Consider the following 20,594-nt stretch of genomic DNA (forward strand, 5'->3'; position numbering starts at 1 on the left):
GGGTTTCAGGTCACTGGAGCTTTTTTAAAAATACAGAGAAGGCTGCAGTTCCACAGTGTGTCCACCAGAGGGCTGCAGGGCCTCCCCTTGCAGAGTCCAGACTGGGCTGAGACTTGGTGGCCCATCCAGGCCTTGGCTGCCTGTGGGGTCTATTCTAGGGTACCTCCAGTGTTGAGGTAGATCTGGGGGTGCAGAGGCTGCCCTGATTCCAGAGGGAGGAATTTCCTATTCAGTTCTCTTATTTCCCCCTTTCACTGCTTCATGTTACATTTAATAAGAGTTGATTTTAAAAATTTACAAATGGGGAAATCAAAATAGGCCTGTGTGTGTGTGTGTGAGCACATGTGCACAGACACGTGTACATTTTGAAGGTAGGGTATCAGGAAGTGGGGATAATTCTGGTCACCAATGCGTATGAACCTGTAGCTTAAGTATTATTTAATGTAGAAATTCAGAGCTGGAAAAAGACCTTGGAAACAATTTAGTACTCCTTCATTTATAGCTAAGGAAATCAATGCAACCTTTGCTACTTGCAAGATGCCTGGAAGGCTCGGAAACTTAAGGAATGAGGTTAATTAGTAGCCTTATTAAGGTGTTTGTGGCAAGATTTTATTTCAACATTCTACCCTTGCACTCCCCTTCCTAGGTTCGCCTGAGTCTTGACAGCAGAACCAAAAAGCATTTTCCAGTTTTCTATTGAAAATGCTTGGCTCTCTGGTTTTAATCCCATCCTTTGTTGTTGAAGTTTTCCAGACTGTTGAACCAGAAGGAAGAAAGATCTGACATGGTAGGAAAATCATCCAGGAAGATGGTTGAGTAAGCAGAAATCCAATCAAACTCTTAATCACAGATTCTATCAAAATCAATCAGAAATTTTACTAAAGAATTTTCAGCAGTAGAGCAGAGATCAGTCACTAAGATAACTTAAGGGAGCATGTATTAAACAGGAAAAATTAATGTGGGCTCCCTGAAAAAGATTTTATCACTCCAAAAAGACCAAAGAGTGTACAGAAAACTTTATTTTAATTAATCCTGAAAAAGAGCAACCGTGGGGAACCACACAGAGAATTCAGAAACTGGTTGGAGCCTCTTTTCAAAGAAATGAAATGGACTGTTCTTCCTCTCAAGTGAGTGAAGGTCAGAACGAAAAAGAATGAAAGTAACAATCATTGTGAAAGACAGACTAAAAATATTGTTTCAGCTGCACACAGCAGAAATGGCACTTAAATAAGAAGACAACCTGAGCAATATATCCAGAATTTTAAGAAACTGAGAAATGAAACATTTCAAGAAGGCAGATCTGGGGAATAGAGTTCAGTATTGCAATTTCTGAATACTTAGGTCTCCTGAATAAGCAATCAAAATCAAAGGCAAGAAATCAATAATTAAAGAAGCAATAATACATTTTTCCAGAACCAATAAGAGATTAGATTTGAAATAGAGAGGAGTCATATGGGCTAGTAGAACATGTATGAACATTTGAAGAGTGACTTCTGTTTATAAAACAGTTCTGTGCAATGACCAGACGGTTTTTATTCCTCATTTTGTTAATTATGTTCATGCATCTTTCCTTTTGATCTTCCCAATAACTATATGAGGTGGACAGATATCATCAATCTCTCATTTTACTGATAGAAAATAACCTCTGAGAGTCTAAGTAACTTACTAGGGATAAACTAGTTCTATCCCTCGTAAGTTAGAACTAGTGAGTGAAGAGTCCAAGCTTAAGTCCAGGTCTTGCTCGCCAAAGTGGGAGGGTCTTACACATATTTTTTTAAATAAATGCTTTATTATTATTTTTTTTAACAGAGAGGAAGCTTGGTGGCAGATCTGTAGCCACTTGATGTTTTTATAACTAAGAATTATAGTTCAGGCTCTCTCTGCTGTAGAATGTAAAGGTGCACTAACACACGTACATGTAATTGTTAGGAAAATTAAGCTTAGTCACTAAAAGAAGACTCGCCATCTGAACTTTCTTCTGTGTTTTTTTCACCTTCACCATCAGGCACTGGATCATCTGGCCTCTCAGGAAAATCTGGGTCTAGTCCTTCCGATACCATTTTGTTTCTTATCGCCATCACTGGAACACCCACTTGAAGCATTTTGAGATATCTGGCATATCCTGGATCCTTGGCTACAGTTAAGAGATTTTCTGGTGTTACTTCACTTTGCTGTGGTCCAGAGTCCTGCAAACTGTTCTGCTGTGATTGCTCTCAAGTGGCTTCAGAATGTGTTCCATTTGTGATCCTAGTGACATTTACAGGAGATGCTTCAAGTGTGACATCATCTAGGCCTGGGATAGATGATAACTTTGTATCTAAAATATTGAGAGTTGTTTCAGTCTGCTGGATACGAAGAGAAAGGTCTGCTAGTTTCTTATCACAAACTAGAAAAGCGGTTGAGGAACTGTACAGTGTGCATGGCAAACTCACTTAGAAATGCCACCGTTCTTTTCTGTTGAATAGCTGGCACCTTAGTCAGGCCTATGCCTGAGCCCATGAGAGGAAGCCCATCCTCATCCGTCTCCTCAGCGGGCGGGGGACCCAGGACTCACCCTCAAACCCCTCCCCAGCCCAGCCCGCCCAACCCGGTAATAGCGTCCCAACGCCTCTCCTAGTCCCCTCTTACACACATTTAAACAATAAGGAAAATACGTGTTTGATAACAAGCAGAAAGAGAAGGTACTTTTAAAAGAATGAAAATTAGAAAGATTATTGTCTTTTCTAGTAACAAAAAAAGAGCTTGGTGGATGTGGAACTCTAACATCAAGAATGAGAGAGAGACAGAGACAGTTCGTTCTTGACCTTGCCAAACTGCCCTTCATGTGGGATGCAACAGACTCATAAGCTCTATAAGGTCTTAGAAATCCAACCAGTCACCTTATTCCAACTAGCCTGGGACTGCTTCTAATGTAAGTTTGCCTTAAACACAGAGACCTGATATAGTTGCAACCGATGCACCTGTTGTACATTGACACACCATCATTGCCTGAAACTAAAAACCTGCTTAAAAAAATAAAGTCTACTAATTACTCCCACCTCTCCCCAGCAACAGTAGACTTGTGTATATTGTGTAGGTGTGTATGTGCAGCTATCTCTCCCCAGCAGCAGTAGACATGTGTATGTTGTGGAGGTGTGTATGTGCAGCTATGTACTGCTGTGTGTTGTGGAGACAAGCAGCACTGTCTAGTGAGTGACTCTGACACTGGGCTCCTGTCTCTCTAAGTTGCCTGGCAGTGAGCCAGCTCTCAGACTCAATGTCCCCCTGGGGACTTGAAGTTTCCAGGATCTGGAAACCGAGGCATCAGAGAATCCTCCTAGACAGTGGGCGCCTACGATGAGAACTGCTTGGTGTGCATGTGAAAGTCGCTCATTCGTGTCTGACTCTTTTCAACCCCATGGACTGCGGCCCGCCAGGCTCCTCTGTCCATGGAATTCCCCAGGCAAGAATATTGGAGTGGGTAGCCATTCCCTTCTCCAGGGGATCTTCCCAACCCAGGGATCAAACCCTGAATCTCCTGCATTATAGGCAGATTCTTTACCATCTGAGCCACCAGGGAGGGAAGGCCCTGGTGTGCATAAAGAAAATGTTTGGTGTGCATAAATAAAATGTTTAATCCCTCATGTGAGGATGCTTTTATACACCTCTCATAAAACAGAGGGATACCAGGGGTGGGTCAAGCCCTCTGGGGCTCTTCTCAGCACATGTCTTTCACTGGGCCCCAGCACATCTCTCTACAGGACACGGGAGGGACCCCGGGCCCCGCTGATCCTGCTCCTGTGAGTCCCACTCACACCAAGGGACACCAGCTGGTGTGTATCCTGAGCCCTTCACAGAACAGCTGTGCTGTCTTAGTTCAGATCCTGAAGAAATAAATGATTTCTGTAGCTAAGAGGACAAACCCTGTCCTGTGACTTGAAGAGAGTAAGTCCATTTCAGCTAGCAGAAGAGAATTTTCTGTTTCATCTCATAACACATGTGTTATCCCACTATCAGAATGAACAAAGCCCTGGAGTTAAATCTAAAGCAGAACAAGGATATTCTGAAGACCCTGTATAATAAGTGAAATGAAATATTAAGTGAAGTTAATCAGACAAAGACAAATATATGATATCACTTACATGTGGAATTTAAAAAATGATGTAAATGGACTTGTTAACAAAACAGAAATAGACTCACAGACATAGAAAACAAACATGGTTACCAAAGGGGATAGCAGGCAGGGAAGAGGCAAATTAGGAGTTTGGGATTAACACAGATACACTACTATATATAAGCTAGATAAAAACAAGGACCTAGTGTACAGCACAGGAAGTATACTCAATATGTAGTAATAACCAATAGTGGAAAAGAAGCTGTATATATATATCTGAGTCATTTTCTGTATACCCAAAACTAACACATTGTAAATTAACTATAGCTAAATTAAAAAATGGTTAAAAACTAAAGCAGCACAAGGATCTTTTGAAGACCTGTATAATAAGTTTCAGCCAAATCACCCCATTCACAGAATCTAAAAGACGACTATTTACTTTTCTTACTATTTTCAAGGGGAAGGTTTTTTTTTGGATCTCTTTCTCTTCAGATCTCCTGAATAATGCGGGTATATTTTCTTTCTAATGGCATGAAGAGGGCCCTGCTTCTGCTGACTTTATTGATCAGGTTTGAGCTAATGGTAGATGTTTGTTTGAAGTAGATTTTTGTATGTGTGCGTTTGAGGTAAAATTCATGCCAAGAGACAGGTGAAATAGTCCTCTGGGTTCTAGCTGTGACCAAGAAGGTTTTATCTTTTTTTCATTCCCCTTTCTTTTCTTTGGGAATGAAAATAACACTTAAATATCTTAGTTGGCTTTGTAGTTGTTCCAATTATTGGAGATCAAAAACATCTCATCAATTACATTACTGGGTCTAATATGACTACATTTCTACAATTACAAGGACCAGTTATATTTAAAAAGATACTTATTTTTGATGAAAACCTTAAAAGCTTATTAAAGCACTCTGATTTTCTTTTTTCTGGTAACTACTACCTGAAAATACCTCTGAATACTCTAAGGGAAAATATTTTGGAAAAATTATGTAAGAAGGTATAGAAATCACGTACAAACAAAAAGAGCCAAAATATGTATGTGTGTGTATATTTGTGTATCTATATATAGATAATACGCACACAGGTAGGGGCTTCCTGGTGGCTCAGATGGTAAAGAATCTGCCTGCAATGAGGGAGACCCTGGTTCAATCCCTGGGTTGGAAAGATCCCCTGGAGAAGGGAAATGGCTACCTACTCCAGTACAGGACTTGATTGTGATGGGTATGCTGATATATTCAAACCATTTCATAAGATCTTGGTATTATTCTGTGCAATGGGCTTCCCAGGTGGCACCAGTGGTAAAGAATCCACCTGCCAATGCAGGAGACACAGAGGTGTGGGTTCCATTCCTGGGTTGGGAAGACCCCCTAGAGTAGGAAATGGCAACCTACTCCAGTATTCTTGCCTGGAAAATTCCATGGACAAGGGAGCCTGGCAGGCTACAGTCCATGGGGCCACAAAGAGTCGGACATGACTGAGCACACACGCACTGAGCCCATGTGAGGTCTTTCACCTCTCATACGCACATATATAACTGTATATATGTATATATATATATATGGACACGAATTTGAGCAAGCTCTAGGAGTTGGTGATGGACAGGGAAGCCTGGCGTGCTGCAGTCCATGGGGTCACAAAGAGGTGAACACGACTGAGTGACTGAACTGAACTGACATATATTATATGCCATATACTTTCTTCCTTCTACTCCTCCAAAATAGAGAATGTTATCCTTGTCTTATATACTCAGGAACAATTAGTAATGACATATTTCTAATGATTCCCTGGAAGTCTTGATAAAGTGGACTAAGATTGGTTGTTCCGTTGCTAAATCATGTCCTACTCTGCAACCCTATGTACTGCAGAAGGCCAGGCTCCTCTGTCCTTCACTATATTCCAGAGTTTGCTCAGGTTCATGTCCAGGTGATGTTTTCTAACCATCTCATCCTCTGCTGCCTCCTTCTCCATTTGCTTTCAGTCTTTCCCAGCTGAAAGCCTAGCTTGAAGGATTTTGAGCATAACCTTACTAGCATATGAAATGAGCACAATTGCATGGTAGTTTGAGCATTCTTTGGCATTTCCCTTCTTTGGGATTAGAATGAAAACTGACCTTTTCCAGTCTTGTGGCCCCTGCTGAGTTTTCTAAATTTCCTGACATGTTGAATGCAGCACTCTAACGGCATCATCTTTTAGGATTTTAAATAGCTCAGCTGGAAAGGGTAAGAACCTGTAATTAAGCTTTGTCTTGGTGGCATGAAATAAAGAAGGTGACACAGGAAGCTGAGGGCAGGATCCACCAGCTCCTTCTCTACCCTGTGGTTCTAGGTGATTCTTGCAAAGCCAGCCTTAGGCTGATGACTGCAGTGACAGCGATGTTGAAGCTCGAGATGAATCAGAATAAGGCCCAGAGACTGAACTATCAAGAGCTCTGCGGCCAGTGGCACAAGGACAATGCCAGTCAACCCTTTCCTTTTAACAACTTCTAAACATTAAAAAATTTATTTTTTCTGTGTTTTTCTGGGAGGAATGATTAGAATGTCTAGGATGGTAAGGCAAAGAGGAAAATGTAAAAGGGCGTTTAATATAATGGGAGGCAGAAAAAAAACATAATTCCTCTGTGGCCAGGTGGAGTTCTTCCAGCTCGATCTATGATAAAGGTGATGGACAATTGAGGATTTTCCTCCTGGACAATTATTATTATGCTACTGGGATCAGAAGCATTGATGCTGTGGATATCTTAGAAGAGAGCTGTTCTTGCGAATCATTTGTAATGGGTTTTTATCTCTAGTTATGAAAAACTTGATAACCAAATTTATAATACAAATAATTAAAAGGGCCTAAAAACTTAAAAAAATTATTTATTTGGCTGCACTGGGTCTCGGTTGTGGCCGGCAGGAACTTTAGCTATGGCACGTGAACACTTGGTTGTGGCAGGTGGGATCTAGTTCCCGGACGAGGGATCCCACCTGGGCCCTCTGCATTGGGAGCACAGAATCTTAGCCACTGGTCCACCAGGGAAGTCCATAAAAGGTCTAAAGAACTTTAATGGCAGAATTCGTTAAATCATGTAATACCAGTATCTTGGACTTCCCTGGCTCTCCACTTGCAATGCAGAGGACATGGGTTTGATCCCTGATCGGGGAACTGAGACCCACATGCCATGCAGCACAGTCAAAAAAAAAAAAAAAAAAAGGACCTTTCCAATTCAGTGCCTAGCTTGGGCATATTGAATGTGTAACCTGTGATCTGTCTGGACTGAAATAGGCCGTGTTAAGACAGTGTTCCGGAAGACACTTATTTGTCCTGCCCACTATTAACCTGAAATTTTACTATAGTCATTTCTAGAAGATATTCAATAAAATTTTAGATTGATTGCAAGCATAGTTCAATATTTATTAATTTGCAGGGAAATCAAGGAGTGTGCTGGTTCAGAAAGGGTATGAAAATGGAGGGGTTTTAGAGTTGGCAAACAATGCTTATGTAAGCAACTAGTTTAAACAACTATGAAAGGTTGAAGTTTCATTTCAAAGGTCACCGAAATATCCAGCCCACATTGTTTGTTGGGAAGGAAGTCCACACAGCATGGCTGGAGATGACAGACATGCAGATTCCCAGGCCCAGTGAAAGTAACACATCTCAGAAGCAAATATCAGGGGCTGCAGTATAGCCAGTAATGGAAAAGCAAGATTTCACTCCCAAGTTACATTAGGGCTAATAACCAGAGGCATGAATGGCACTGAAGCTTCAGGGGGGCCACCAGGTAACCAGGTTTGAATTTTGAGCTGCCCAAAGCCAGTGGTTTTTCTCCAATGCAGACAAATATGTCCATTTCTTCGGAGAAGGTAATGGCACCCCACTCCAGTACTCTTGCCTGGAAAATCCCATGGATGGAGGAGCCTGGAGTGCTGCAGTCCATGGGGTCGCTGAGGGTCGGACACGACTGAGCAACTTTACTTTCACTTTTCACTTTCATGCATTGGAGAAGGAAATGGCAACCCACTCCAGTGTTCTTGCCTGGAGAATCCCAGGGACGGGGGAGTCTGTTGGGCTGCCGTCTATTGGGTCGAACAGAGTTGGACATGACTGAAGTGACTTAGCATTAGCATTAGCATGTCCATTTCTTAGTTTGGGTACAATTTTTTAAAAACTCCTTTTGACAAAAGGTTTTTTGACTTGAAATTTATTGAGAATGACTAAAGAACCCATCTGCCAATGCAGGAGACATAAGAGACGCAGGTTCCATTCCTGGGTTGGGAAGATCTCCTAGAGGAGGCTATGGCAACCCACTCCAGTATTCTTGCCTGGAGAATCCCATGGACAGAGGAGCCTGGCGGGCTACAGTCCGTGGGGTCACAAAGAGTTGGACATGACTGAATTGACTTAGCACACAAGCATGCAAAACAAAAGAGACTGGGATTCTGTTTCAACCTACACTGGTCTGACGCCACCTGGTGAACTGCAATCCAATTCTGGCACTAACCCCCTGGAGTTCGTGCAGACCACCCCCCCTCAGTGGGAACTCAGTTCTCTGGAAAACTGCCCTCACTTCAGTTGCAAGGCACACTTTGGGGGTTCCTAAGTCACCCACACTTTTGACCAGCTGGCTACGAATCCAGGAGGTTCCCACACTCTCCTCAGTTTTGGTAATTCTCTAGACTGACTCATGGAACTCAGGAAAGCACTATATGATTACAGTTTTATTATAAAGGGTACAGATCAGGAGCAGCTAGATGACAAGATACATGGGGTGAGGTTCGGGAGGGTCCTGAACACAGTTTCTCTGCTGTGTCCGGGGAACCAGATGCCTCACCCTTCTGGCACACTGATGTGTTCACCAACCAGGATGCTCCCCTGAGCTCCAGGGTTCAGTTTTTATTGGGGCTTCATTGCATGGATATGATTGATTAAACCGTTGACCAGGTGACTAAATGCAGTTTCCAGTCCCGGTCTCCCCATGGTGGGAGTAGGACTAGACTGGTCACACATCATTTAAAGTTCTGATCGGGTGGTTGGTCTTTCCGGTGGCCAGCCCATCCTGAAGCGTGGCTCAGACAGTAAAGCGTCTGTCTGCAATGCAGGAGACCCAGCTTCGATCCCTGGGTTGGGAAGATCCCCTGGAGAAGGAAATGGCAGCCCACTCCAGTATTCTTGTCTGGAAAATCCCATGGACGGCAGACCCTGGTAGGCTACAGTCCATGGGGTTGCAAAGAGTCGGACACGACTGAGCGACTTCACTTTACTTCAAGTCATCTTATTATTATTTTTGACCTCATCACACAGCATATGGAATCTTAGTTTCCTGACCAGGGATCAAACCTGTGCCTCCTGCATTGGAAGCACAGAGTCCTAGCCACTGGACAACCAAGGAAGTCCCTGAGTCAGGAAAGCACAGTTTTATTATAGTTATTTATTACAGTTTTATTATAAAGGATACAGGTCGGGAGCAGATCGGGATATAGATCTTATTAATATAAACTTAAGTATGGCCCAGGGGCTCAGGAATAACAAATATACTTCTATCACTTGGGGAATTCCAAGAGTTTTAAAAGCTCTGTGCCATGAATCAGGGACAAAGACCAGACACATTCTTTATTATACCATAGCATAGGAACACATGTAATGTGAACATGTTTTGACATAACAAACTTCAAATGTTATATAGGGGATTCTGATACATTTCTCAAAATGGAACCAGGATGATCTTTTCAAGCCAGTATGTAGTTATGTCAGCCCCTGCTTGAAATCCTTCAGGGCCCTCTTGATGATCTTAGAATAAAGAGTAAAATGCTTAACCAGGTCTCCGAGGTCCTGTGTGGTGTGACCCTGTCCTTGTGACCACCCTCAGCTACCATACCCCACCTCCCTTGCTCCTAGGACCTGACATTTTAGTTTCCTGAATGTAGATTGATTGCTATGTTCGATCATTCTGCTGGAAAGCTGTAAGAAATAGAAAATTAAGTAAAATTTCCCTGAGCACACACAGCTAGTTAGTAAAACAGTGGAATTAGAACACCAAACTCCTGACCTCAGAGTTAACGATCCTTTCTAGTCTACCTCCAAATTGGCTCACATTTGTGAGCAAATGAATAGAAAATTTGTGTTGACTGTCTTTCCACCTATCAAAGTATGTGGAAGCACAGCAAACGTTTTCCTATTAGTTTTACCTCATTAGATTCTTGGACTGCAGGAATGGGAAGAAGCAATTAATAGCAATACACTCAACTTTTCTTAACTTTCCCCTTCAGAGGTTCTGAGCAAAGAGACAAAAACCCAGCTCACCCGAAGGCTCCAATTAAAGGAAACTTGACTGTATACCCAGATGTTAAAATTGCTGACAATCACCCAAATTTCTCCCTTCCATGTCCTCTTTGTGAAAAATGGCTGCTGAAGTCATCTGTACTAGACACTGATGTGTTTATACGCTCAGTTTTTATTAAAATCATGAGAAAAAGACCTTGGTTTACCCACCTAAAATAAGAAAGTGTTCTCAAACTATCTTATTATGAAGGACTTGTTTGTGGACACCCAAAAGAGTCCACAAAAGAATAAAGTACAGATAGAATTTAGGGAAGATGGAAGATCAAGTTTAGGGTTGTATGAAATTAAAAAAAAAAAGCATACAGAGAAAGTTTCCAGCTTTCCTAGTAGATCAAAGAGATGACTGAGTTCTCAGTCATCTTGTTCTTTCACCAACAGTCCTCATGTTGAAAAGAGTAAAATGGAGATGATTAACCCCAAAATAGGCAGGTCGTCTGGCCAAGAGGAAGAATCACCATCTGCTAGGAAGACCTGTCCTAAATCTTTTGCATCTCCTCTAAGGTCTAAAGACGTTTGTCTTTTCCATTGGACTTCTCCGGTGTCCTCACTCAAGCCTTCCTGACACAGACACTTGCTTCCTGATTCCACATTCACACAAATCGACTGGTACTGTGTTTCATGACTTGGAAGAATTTTTCTCTTTTTAATGAGGATGCACTCAGGATAAGATCTGCAACAGCAGCAGTTTTAGAATTAATCATTCCGCTTGTTCGTGTTTAAAGCTCAAGTTAATAACTCCTTCAAAATAAATCTCAAAACCAAGTGGACCAACTGTAATCAAAATTCTGGTGCACAGCCCCGTGGCCCACAAACCACTGCCTTCCCAGGTGTGCTCCTGAATCGCTATGGATTGTTTTCTCAATTTGTTCACATCATTAATAGAGACAGGTGCAAAAAGCAGCTCAGCTCTTTTCCTCCGTTGGCTCCTGCTCTGGGTGTCTTCTTTTTGCCCTTCCAGACTCACTTTCCACCCATCCACTCCCAGACAGAGAGGCTGGCCCATATGGACATCATGAACATACTTTGATGGGTTCTGGCTTCTGGTTGGGTTCAGCTGCTGTTGGCATCAGCAGATCATGGAGATGGAGGGCGCAGAGGGAGGTGGAGATATTTATTACACCCACATGTTCCCTTCCAACTCAAGACGGATGCCTGCATTCCACTTCCCATGGGTGGCTCTTTCCTTGTAGCTACTCTCTGGGTGTTCCAAATCTCCCTTTCTGAGACTCTTCAAGCCAGAAGTATCCATTGTTCAGTTCAGTTCAGTTCAGTCGCTCAGTCGTGTCCGACTCTTTGCGACCCCATGAATCGCAGCACGCCAGGCCTCCCTGTCCATCACCAACTCCCAGGGTTCACTCAGACTCACATCCATCAAGTCAGTGATGCCATCCAGCCATCTCATTCTCTGTCGTCCCCTTCTCCTCCTGCCCCCAATCCCTCCCAGCATCAGAGTCTTTTCCAGTGAGTCAACTCTTCGCATGAGGTGGCCAAAGTACTGGAGTTTCAGCTTTAGCATCATTCCTTCCAAAGAAATCCCAGGGCTGATCTCCTTCAGAATGGACTGGTTGGATCTCCTTGCAGTCCAAGGGACTCTCAAGAGTCTTCTCCAAGACCACAGTCCAAAACCATCAATTCTTCGGCGCTCAGCCTTCTTCACAGTCCAACCCATCCATTGTTGGATCCTGCAAAATTAAAAAATGTCAAATTCAAATCCCCAAAGTCTTCCAAACCAGAAGTTATCCAGTGATGATCTCCTCCAAAAGTAAGTCACACACAAAAAAGACAAAAACGAGCCGTGAATCTAGATTAGAGATAGCTAGTGGTTGAACCTTGGGTGTCTCTCGCAATGCCTTTGGGGTCCACAGAAGGGTTCTTAATCTGTAAAATGAGTAGAATAAGTCACATTTACTTTCATTTATAGGAAGAGAAGGAGAGAAGGTCCTATTTATTCCTCCTTGATGCCCTGATGGGCAAGATTTTATCCATGTGGGACAGAGCCTGGGGGCTCTGGGGCCTGAAGAGGTGGGAGTGTTGTGCTTGTGTGGACATAGCTGAAGTTCCCTCCCTCGCCTGAAGGGGTCAGCAAAGGCCCAGGAAGGGTGGCGACACCTTGCCTCCCAGGAGGGAGAAAACGCCGAGGCCCTCAGTTCCCGGGGGATAGCCCCTAACCACCCGCTTTGTGCTTTCTCTGCCGGGGCAGGGACGGATTCTCCCACAGGGCTCCCCTAACTGCGCGGAGATGCTGGCGCTGGCCCTAGCTGTTGAAGAATGAGAGGTCTATGTGGAACACAGGAATGGGAGTGGACCTGTGGGTCCAGATTGAGGAGGGCCACAGGGTGTCGAATCCCCCAGCTCGGCCCTCTTGGACACTTTCCCTGGGTTGTCTGCACCCCATCCAAAGTCTGTAATCAAGCCATCAAAACTGATAGGATGATTTCCGCATTAAATGAAATTATGGATGAAGAATGGGGATGGAGGAAACAGACTAATGGTTCTAATGTTTTTTCCCAACCTTTCATTTCTCAGTAAAGTGCAGTCATCTGATTCCTCGTTTGTGTGCTAGGAAAATGATGGCTCCTCTGAGAAGCTCTTAGCTATCCTCATTTTCTTCCTTGCTCCCTTGGGTCTCCTGGGTGGGTTCAGGCAGGAGAAACCATGACAGAGGTGGGTGGTAAGTCCCAGTCTGTCCCTCAGGTGAGCTTCTGGTTTCCTACCGGTTTCATTGCTTGCCATATGTGTAGTAGTCAAAAATATTTAATTTTCAATTACAAGAGTGTGACAAGAATGCAATCTTATTATTAAAACACAGAGAAGACAAAAGCTTCATTTTACCTGACTCCTCTGATCTACTCCCTTTCTCAGAAGTATCTATCATTGTTGATTTGGGAAATATCCTTCTCTATATATGTTGTGGTTTGTAAATATGTCCACAGTTATTTGATACTACTTCTTCAAAAGGTGAAGCCTAATTCTCCTCACCTTAAGTGTAGGAGGTACTTAGTGACTTGCTTTTTAAAGTACAGAATGTGGCAGAAGTAGTGATTTGTGGTGTCTGAGATTGGGATTGGAATGACATTGAGTTTTCCCCCTCATTCTGGGACCACCTGCTCTGGGGAAAGCCAGCTACCATGTTGCGAGGTAGACCTAAGGAGAGGCCCATATTGTGGGTAACTGAGGCCTCCTGCCAACAGCCGTAAGATTGAGCCATAAAGAAATTATTGTAATAGATTCTGAGACTGGTGAGGGCACAGGCTCCATGATGTCAAGGTTCTGTGTTCCTGGAAATGAGCAGAGGACAGAGCACATAATCCCCAGGGACATTTTTCTATTGACAAAGAGTACCTCAGAGTTTATATAGTAGGTAAGACTAGTCCCAGAGCTTGGGTTATGTGGTGGTTGCTTACCTTTGCTGCCAAAATTACCCTTCAGGATAAGAACACTTATTATCTCAACTTCTGGGAGTGCAGCTGGCAGAAAGTCCTCAGCAATCAACACCCTTCAGGGATTTCTGAAGAGAGCCAAAGAGAACCCCCATTCCGGCAACCCACGTCCAGTGGTCGGTGAATGAATGGTATGGAGCCCAGGCCTCTCACTCCAGCTCAGGGGAGTTCTGAAGGGTCATCCCATCCTCAGCTCCCTGCAGGACCAACTGAGATGTTCCACTGAGACTGCCTTCAGCTAGACCTTATCCTCTGCCCAACCCTGCTCCCCTCTCTTCCCTTTCCCAGGTGTTGGTATCAAAAGCACTCCCCAGCAAACCTCCTACATGTTAATCTCGGTCTCAGAGTTGGCTTCTTGGGAAACTCAAGCAGGGATGGTGGGCACCAGGGTGTTCTAAAAAAGCAGATGATGGCACAGGGTTTTAGAACTGGATTACTGGCTACCCAGCTGGCATCACTGTTTGGAGTGATTCTCCTTTTGGGAATGAAATGGCAGGGTTTTTATTTTACTTTTTTAAACTATTTTGTATTGGGGTACCTAGCAAATATACTTTTTACTTTATATTGGCATATAGCCATCAACTTCCCTAGTGGCTCAGTTGGTAAAGAATCTGCCTGCAATGCAGGAGACCCAGGTTCAATCCCTGAGTCAGGAAGGATCTTCCTGGGGAGGAGGAAAGGGCAACCCACTCCAGTATTCTTGCCTGGGAAATCCCATGGACAGAGGAGCCTGGCAGGCTACAGTCCATGGGGTCCCAAGGGTCAGACACGACTAAACCACCACCATAGCCAATTAACAAAGTTGTGACAGTTTTAGGTGAGCAGTGAAAGGACTCAGCCATACGTATATATGTGTCCATTCTCCTTCAAACTCCCCTCCCATCCAGGCTGTGAAATGGCAGGTTTTTAAAAAGCAATTTATACCTTTCTGTAATATTTGACTTACATCCAGGTATCATATTGCTTTCATTTGTAAATGGTTAGTAGAAAATGTCTGAGATGTGGTATTATAAGCTATTTAAATTTTATTCTTTACATTTTTTTGTTTTAAAAACAAAATGATTGCATGAGGTTTAAGAATATCCAGAAATCAGGAAAAGAACTGGGGAGTGGGTTACTACTTTGTTCCTGTCTTTGGGCTGCAAATATTTGTCAGTTAGATTCTAAAACTTCAGACAAAGCAGCCTGGTGGAGTCCATTTGTGTGTCATCACGTGGCAGCTTCTCCAGCCCTCACCCACCACCCCCGCCTTCCCAGTAAGAGCAGCCACCTCCTAGTGGGTTATGGGTGGGTGTAAAATGTGTGTGTGTGTGTGTGTTGAGTAGTGTGGAGAGATAACGCCCTCTCCTCTGGGTTACACCTGCTCAAAACAGCCTTGAGCCCTTGGTGGGGGGGCAAAAACCTGATTTGGGGCTGACAGGGTCAGGGCAGTTTCTGGCATCAGCTGAGTCCTCTTTCCACCACGTCTACCTCCTTCTCTCCCTACACAATTCTCTTTCAGGGGCCACATCAGTGGACCTGCCAGCTGGTCTTGGTCAGGGCCACTCTAGCTCCTCAGAGATTCTGTAGGAACCTTGGTTGTCAAAGGGATTCAGCTTCCTTCCTCTTAGGAGTTCTGCTTCTGTGCAAATGTGTAGGAGCAAAGAGAGATCTGCTGGGATGCCTGCAAGCATCCAAGAACCATGTACTATATCCTAGTGGATAATACATCAGGGGAGGGCTAGCGGGGCACCATTTATCTACAGAGTCTGAATCCAGGCCCTCATTCAGTTTAATATCCTTTATTGGTATAACAATAATTCACAAAGGGAGGAATTGCTCCATTGTTCCTGTTACATTTCTGGTAACCAGTTAGATTCGAGATAAAATTGTTAGGTTTGGTCAGTGCCCTCAGGTTCTCTCTCTCTTTGTCTCCCAGGGAATGTCTAGCCTTCCCAGGGAGTATTAATTCCTCAGGGGCCCTGAGGGAAGGTTAGTGATTCTGTATCTCAGCATTTTGGTTCAGACACAGGAAATGTAACTGGACAGTGTATGGGGCTGGAGAAGGGAAGAGTTCTTCCTTCTAAGTTCTAAGCCAGAACTTCACGACTCTGCATTTGACGGTGGAACACTGGTTCTGCTGTGGGATTGGCTGTTTTCTGTTTGGGGATTAGTGTGGCTACTGGTTTCTCTTCACATCTGATTTGGAGATGCTAAGGGTGTGCCTCTGATCCAAGCTCCCTTAATTATCCTAATGATTCAACAAGAATTTATCAAGAAGCTGCTATGTGATGGTCGAATGACCCCACACTGCCTTCAGCTTAGAAAGTTTATATGCCATTGCTAAACAACATCACTGCAGTGAGAAAAATGAGGCAAGTGTCCAGGGGTGGAGAAGGGCATCCAAGAACCTGTTTATAGCTTCAGTGCCCTCAGGGCATGAAGCCACAGGATAGCTAGGATGGACCTGGGAAGGACTGGGGTAGGTTCTAAATAGGAGGAGTAAAGAAATCTGCTCAACTCATATCCTGGGTGACTTCTGGAAATAGCCTCCCGGCTCCACTGCTCCAGTGCCCCAGTGGGTACCTGTCCATTGTCATATTCTGGCATCTCAGTCTCTGCACGTGCTTGTCCCCTAAAGCTGTTCTTCCTCCTGAAGTTGGTGGCAGGTGGTACTCTCTGGGAAGTCAACTGGGGAGGCCATAGCCTTTGTGAGTAGGAGGGAGTTAGCCAGAAGGAGAAGTCATGGCTATCTTAGAGATAGTCTCCAGGAAGGCGAGAGGCTATGAAGAGGCTCTTGCCCCGACTCAGACTTGCATAGGGAGTCCAGTTCATTCCTTTTTCTGGGCTTCAGGGAGTCTATGCTTGAGATTACTACTAGTGATGGGGAAAAGTGACTGCCTGACCCTCCCCCTCCCTACTCACTTATGGTAATCGGGCGGGCTGTTAGGTTAGGTAATAAGCAACCCCCAAATCTCCGTGGGTTAACCCAGGAAGAATTTATTGCTTGCGTCACAGTTGAGTGCAGGCTCTGTGTCCCTCCTGGGCAGCTGTTCTTCAAGTAGAAACTCAAGGAATCTGGTTGCTTCTACCTGGCAACGCCATCATTTCAGAATTCTTTACTTCCAATCATACCAACAGGTGAGAGGGTGAGCCAAGGTTCTTGGGGGAATCTTAAGAAAGCCAGGCACAGGCAGAAATTATGACGTAGCTTCAATTTAGCCGTCAAGGAGGCTGAAGCTCTAGTCTTGCCATGTCTGCAGGAGAGGAAATGGGATGGTCAGCACCACGCCTGTGTCTGTTATATTCATGCAGAGTCTTCAGCCCCACAGCTGTCGCAACTACTTAGTTTTCAGATGTCCCTCCAGACCGGTCTCCCTCTCCAGTACAGAGTTTCAGCTTTCTTGATTTTTTAAAACTTTAATGGTCACCTGGGTACTGATCGCGCATAAATATTTGAGACTTAAGGTGCTGTGTGGTACCATGACCACCATGTAGAAAGTTGTTTGACAATGTTTGCTTAGTTGAATGAAGGGAGAAGGCCAAGGATGTCTGGAGAAGCCGTCTCGGAATCAAATTTAAAGTGTCAACTACAAACTGCCTGTCAACTACAAATTGGCTCTTGCCAAGAGCGTTTCCCAGCGACTGAACAGCAACAACAAGGGCATTTGCCATCTGCCTCTGCAGAGACTGAACCCTGTGCTGCTGCAGCTGCTGACCTTCAACACCCGCTGAGGGGAGTGCAGGGTGGAGAGTGAGGCACTCTGTGCTCCAGGGAAACTGGTGGAACAAGTCTTTAGGAAGTTAATGCTTTTAGGAATGGATTTCATGATTCCAATCCTTGCATCTCTTTATATCTGCTACTGCAGCTGCTAAGTCGCTTCAGTCGTGTCCGACTCTGTGCGACCCCATAGACGGCAGCCCACCAGGCTCCCCCATCCCTGGGATTCTCCAGGCAAGAACACTGGAGTGGGTTGCCATTGCCTTCTCCAGTGCATGAAAGTGAAAAGTGAAAGTGAAGTCGCTCAGTCGTGTCCGACTCTCAGCAACCCCATGGACTGCAGACTTCCAGGCTCCTGCATCCATGGGATTTTCCAGGCAAGAGTACTGGAGGGGGTGCCATTGCCTTCTCCTAGTCTTCATATCTAGAAAAGCACTAAATCCCTTCATGGTGACACACCGCATTAGTTTGATCTCTGGTGAGCAGCTAAGATCAATCATGTGAGTGTTTTGTGACCGACATCCAATAAAACCTCTAGACACCAAGGGTTGAGTGAGCTTCCCTAGTCGACAACACTCTGTACATACTGCCAATATTGGTGCTAGAATTAAGCATGCACACCTTCTCTTGCACACCAGCATCTCCTCTTCCTGCCTAGATCTGTGGGGCAGACTGCGGACCTCTTGGGCAGGAGCCAAATGAAACGGAATTGACTTGATTCGTGTCATGTCCTTCCCTAGGAATGGTTATAAGCAGCAGTATCCTTGTGACTCCATCTCCACCTCCTTGACTGCCTCTCACTGTGGCCACCAGCCCCTCCCAGTCCTCGCCCTTCCCCGTGTGGCACAAGGTACCTGTCATGCCCAGCCCCTCCCTCTGCAGTGCTGCCACTGCCCAGTTCACCTTCTGCTGCTTCCTGCCGCTGACCACCACGTGGGCCCCATCCTGGGCCAGACCCTGGGCGATGGTGAAGTTGATCCTGCAGGAGAGATGAAGAAGATGTGACAGTCAGCCCAGGGCTGAGCCCTTCCTTTCTTGCTGCATTTCTAGCCTTAAGGCCCCAAGTGAATTTCCTACTATCCTGGAGCAGCTAACCTTGTGCCCTGCTCACGGATGATCAGAGGACCGGAGAGACTCAAGAGGGCACTTTCCTTCATGGGTGTGTTGGACAGCCTGCCTGTGTATATCAGATTTTAGCTTCACTTTCTATTCAAACAACTGCAACCTGAGAGTTTGTTGCCTCCAGTCTGTGAAACCACTGGGCACCTACAAGCATGCAACTTGGAAGCATGGGGTCTAACTCCATCCAGGGCGTCTCTCGATCAGTGGAGGAAGGATACGAATGGCTGAACTGTCCCCCTGACTTTCCCTGATGGATGCTCTGAGATGTAGTTCCTAAGTTGCCCGGAGGACCTGTAGAATCTAGCACCTGGTGGCCTGTAGTGGCAGCCAACTCCATGACCGGCCCATGCTGGCTTTCTCTCCTTTCCTGCTCCCCTCCTCTTTCTCCTTAGGGTCACATTCCCAAATAAACTACGCCACTTCTACCTGGTAGGCTCTGCTCTGTGGGGATGAATTAAGACAACGAGGTTGACAAAATCTAGAGATGCCCACAATTCCCAGGTCCCCCAAACGTTCTCTCATGCAGTTGTAGAGCCTGTGACCACGGCGACTTTGTTGATGGGGTTGGTGTTACCCCTGGCTCCCCTGCTGATGCTCCTCATGGACAGCGAGGCCTTAGAGGGCAGGAGGCCTCTCCAAGCTCGGGTCAGGGGCCTAAACATATTGGTTTCTGTTGGGTCTTTCTCTTGGTGAGCTTGGTCTAGAGAGGTTTCTAGAAAGTTAATCAGTTGCAGGCAGCAGCACCTCTGCTTAAGGAGCTGATGCAACACCTCCCTGGTTGGGCTAGATCCCGGGCGGTCTGGGGATCACCCTGGGAAGCTCAGCCTAGAGCCTGTTCTTCTAGTCCTTCTCATGGTTTTCTGAACACAGACTTTCCCATATGAAATCTTTTCTGTTTACACTAACTGGAGTCATTTCTGCTGTTTAGAAGCAAATCCTAACCTATTCTCACACAGGTTCAAAAATTATTTATTCATCGAGACCCTTAGGATAATGAACATGTACTATACAGGTTTGCTGCCTGAAGACCAAACAAATTGAGGTGTGAAAGGGCTTTGTAAACTGCCTAAATATAAGCAGTTCTGTAGCTTCTTATAAGGGTTGATGTGCGTTTCATCATCCTATCCTTGAGAGACCCCTGGCCTGAACCTCTGGATGCAGCTCACCCTGCTTGCAGTGCTTTGGCCTGCCTGCTTTCCCTCCCCCGGCCTCTTCTCTGTTTTCAGTGCATCAAGGGGATCCCTTCTGATGTATTATCTCCTCCATGTGACCTAGTGGTCCTGTGCTTACTCCCCTTCTAGCATTTATGGGACTGACTCTAACGGACTGTGCTGCATTTATCACATTTAACAGGGTGCCCACCACCTGGTACTTGCTTAACAGATATTTGTTAAAGGAATGAAAAAAAAATGAATGAATTGAGATTTGGCTGCAGTGAGCTAGTGAGGTTGTAGGGACCCCTTTAGACCCCTGGGTTAAATTTCTTAGTCACACTCTTCCCCTGTGCTGTCCGGCTGTGTCTGCAAACATTTACTTTCAAGAAGCCATTCTTGGTTTTTAAGTGCTCAGGCTTTGAATGGCATCAGGCCTTGTGTGCACAGCGAACTTGTGTTTTCCTGATGTTTAGGATTCTGACCCTCTGCTCAAATCTCCACAAATCTATAGTTCTGAACTGATTTACATAAAACCAATTCCCTTATTTAAGCACTTAAACTTTAGTAAATCTTAGGCAAATATCAAAGCAGGTAGTGCTTTTGAAGCAAATTATATACACAAAAATTCATAATCTTTTATCTCAGAAACTTAGCTCCTATGGTTCCTATTCATTTATTATGGTTCCTTACCTCCCCTGTAGCCAGGGATTCAAAATAGAAGGGTTTCCTCATCCTCCTACTTAACTTTTTGTCAGTGTCACTCCAGGCAG

General features: G+C 44.8%; 1 pseudogene; it reads right to left on the reverse strand.

Moving 5' to 3' along the window:
• Nucleotides 1-1,940: 1,940 nt before the first annotated feature.
• On the reverse strand, nucleotides 1,941-19,007 carry LOC102273458 (WASH complex subunit 3 pseudogene; annotated as a pseudogene).
• Nucleotides 19,008-20,594: the final 1,587 nt, after the last annotated feature.

This window comes from Bos mutus, chromosome 10 (assembly GCF_027580195.1).
Source record: "Bos mutus isolate GX-2022 chromosome 10, NWIPB_WYAK_1.1, whole genome shotgun sequence".
Lineage (NCBI taxonomy): Eukaryota > Metazoa > Chordata > Mammalia > Artiodactyla > Bovidae > Bos > Bos mutus.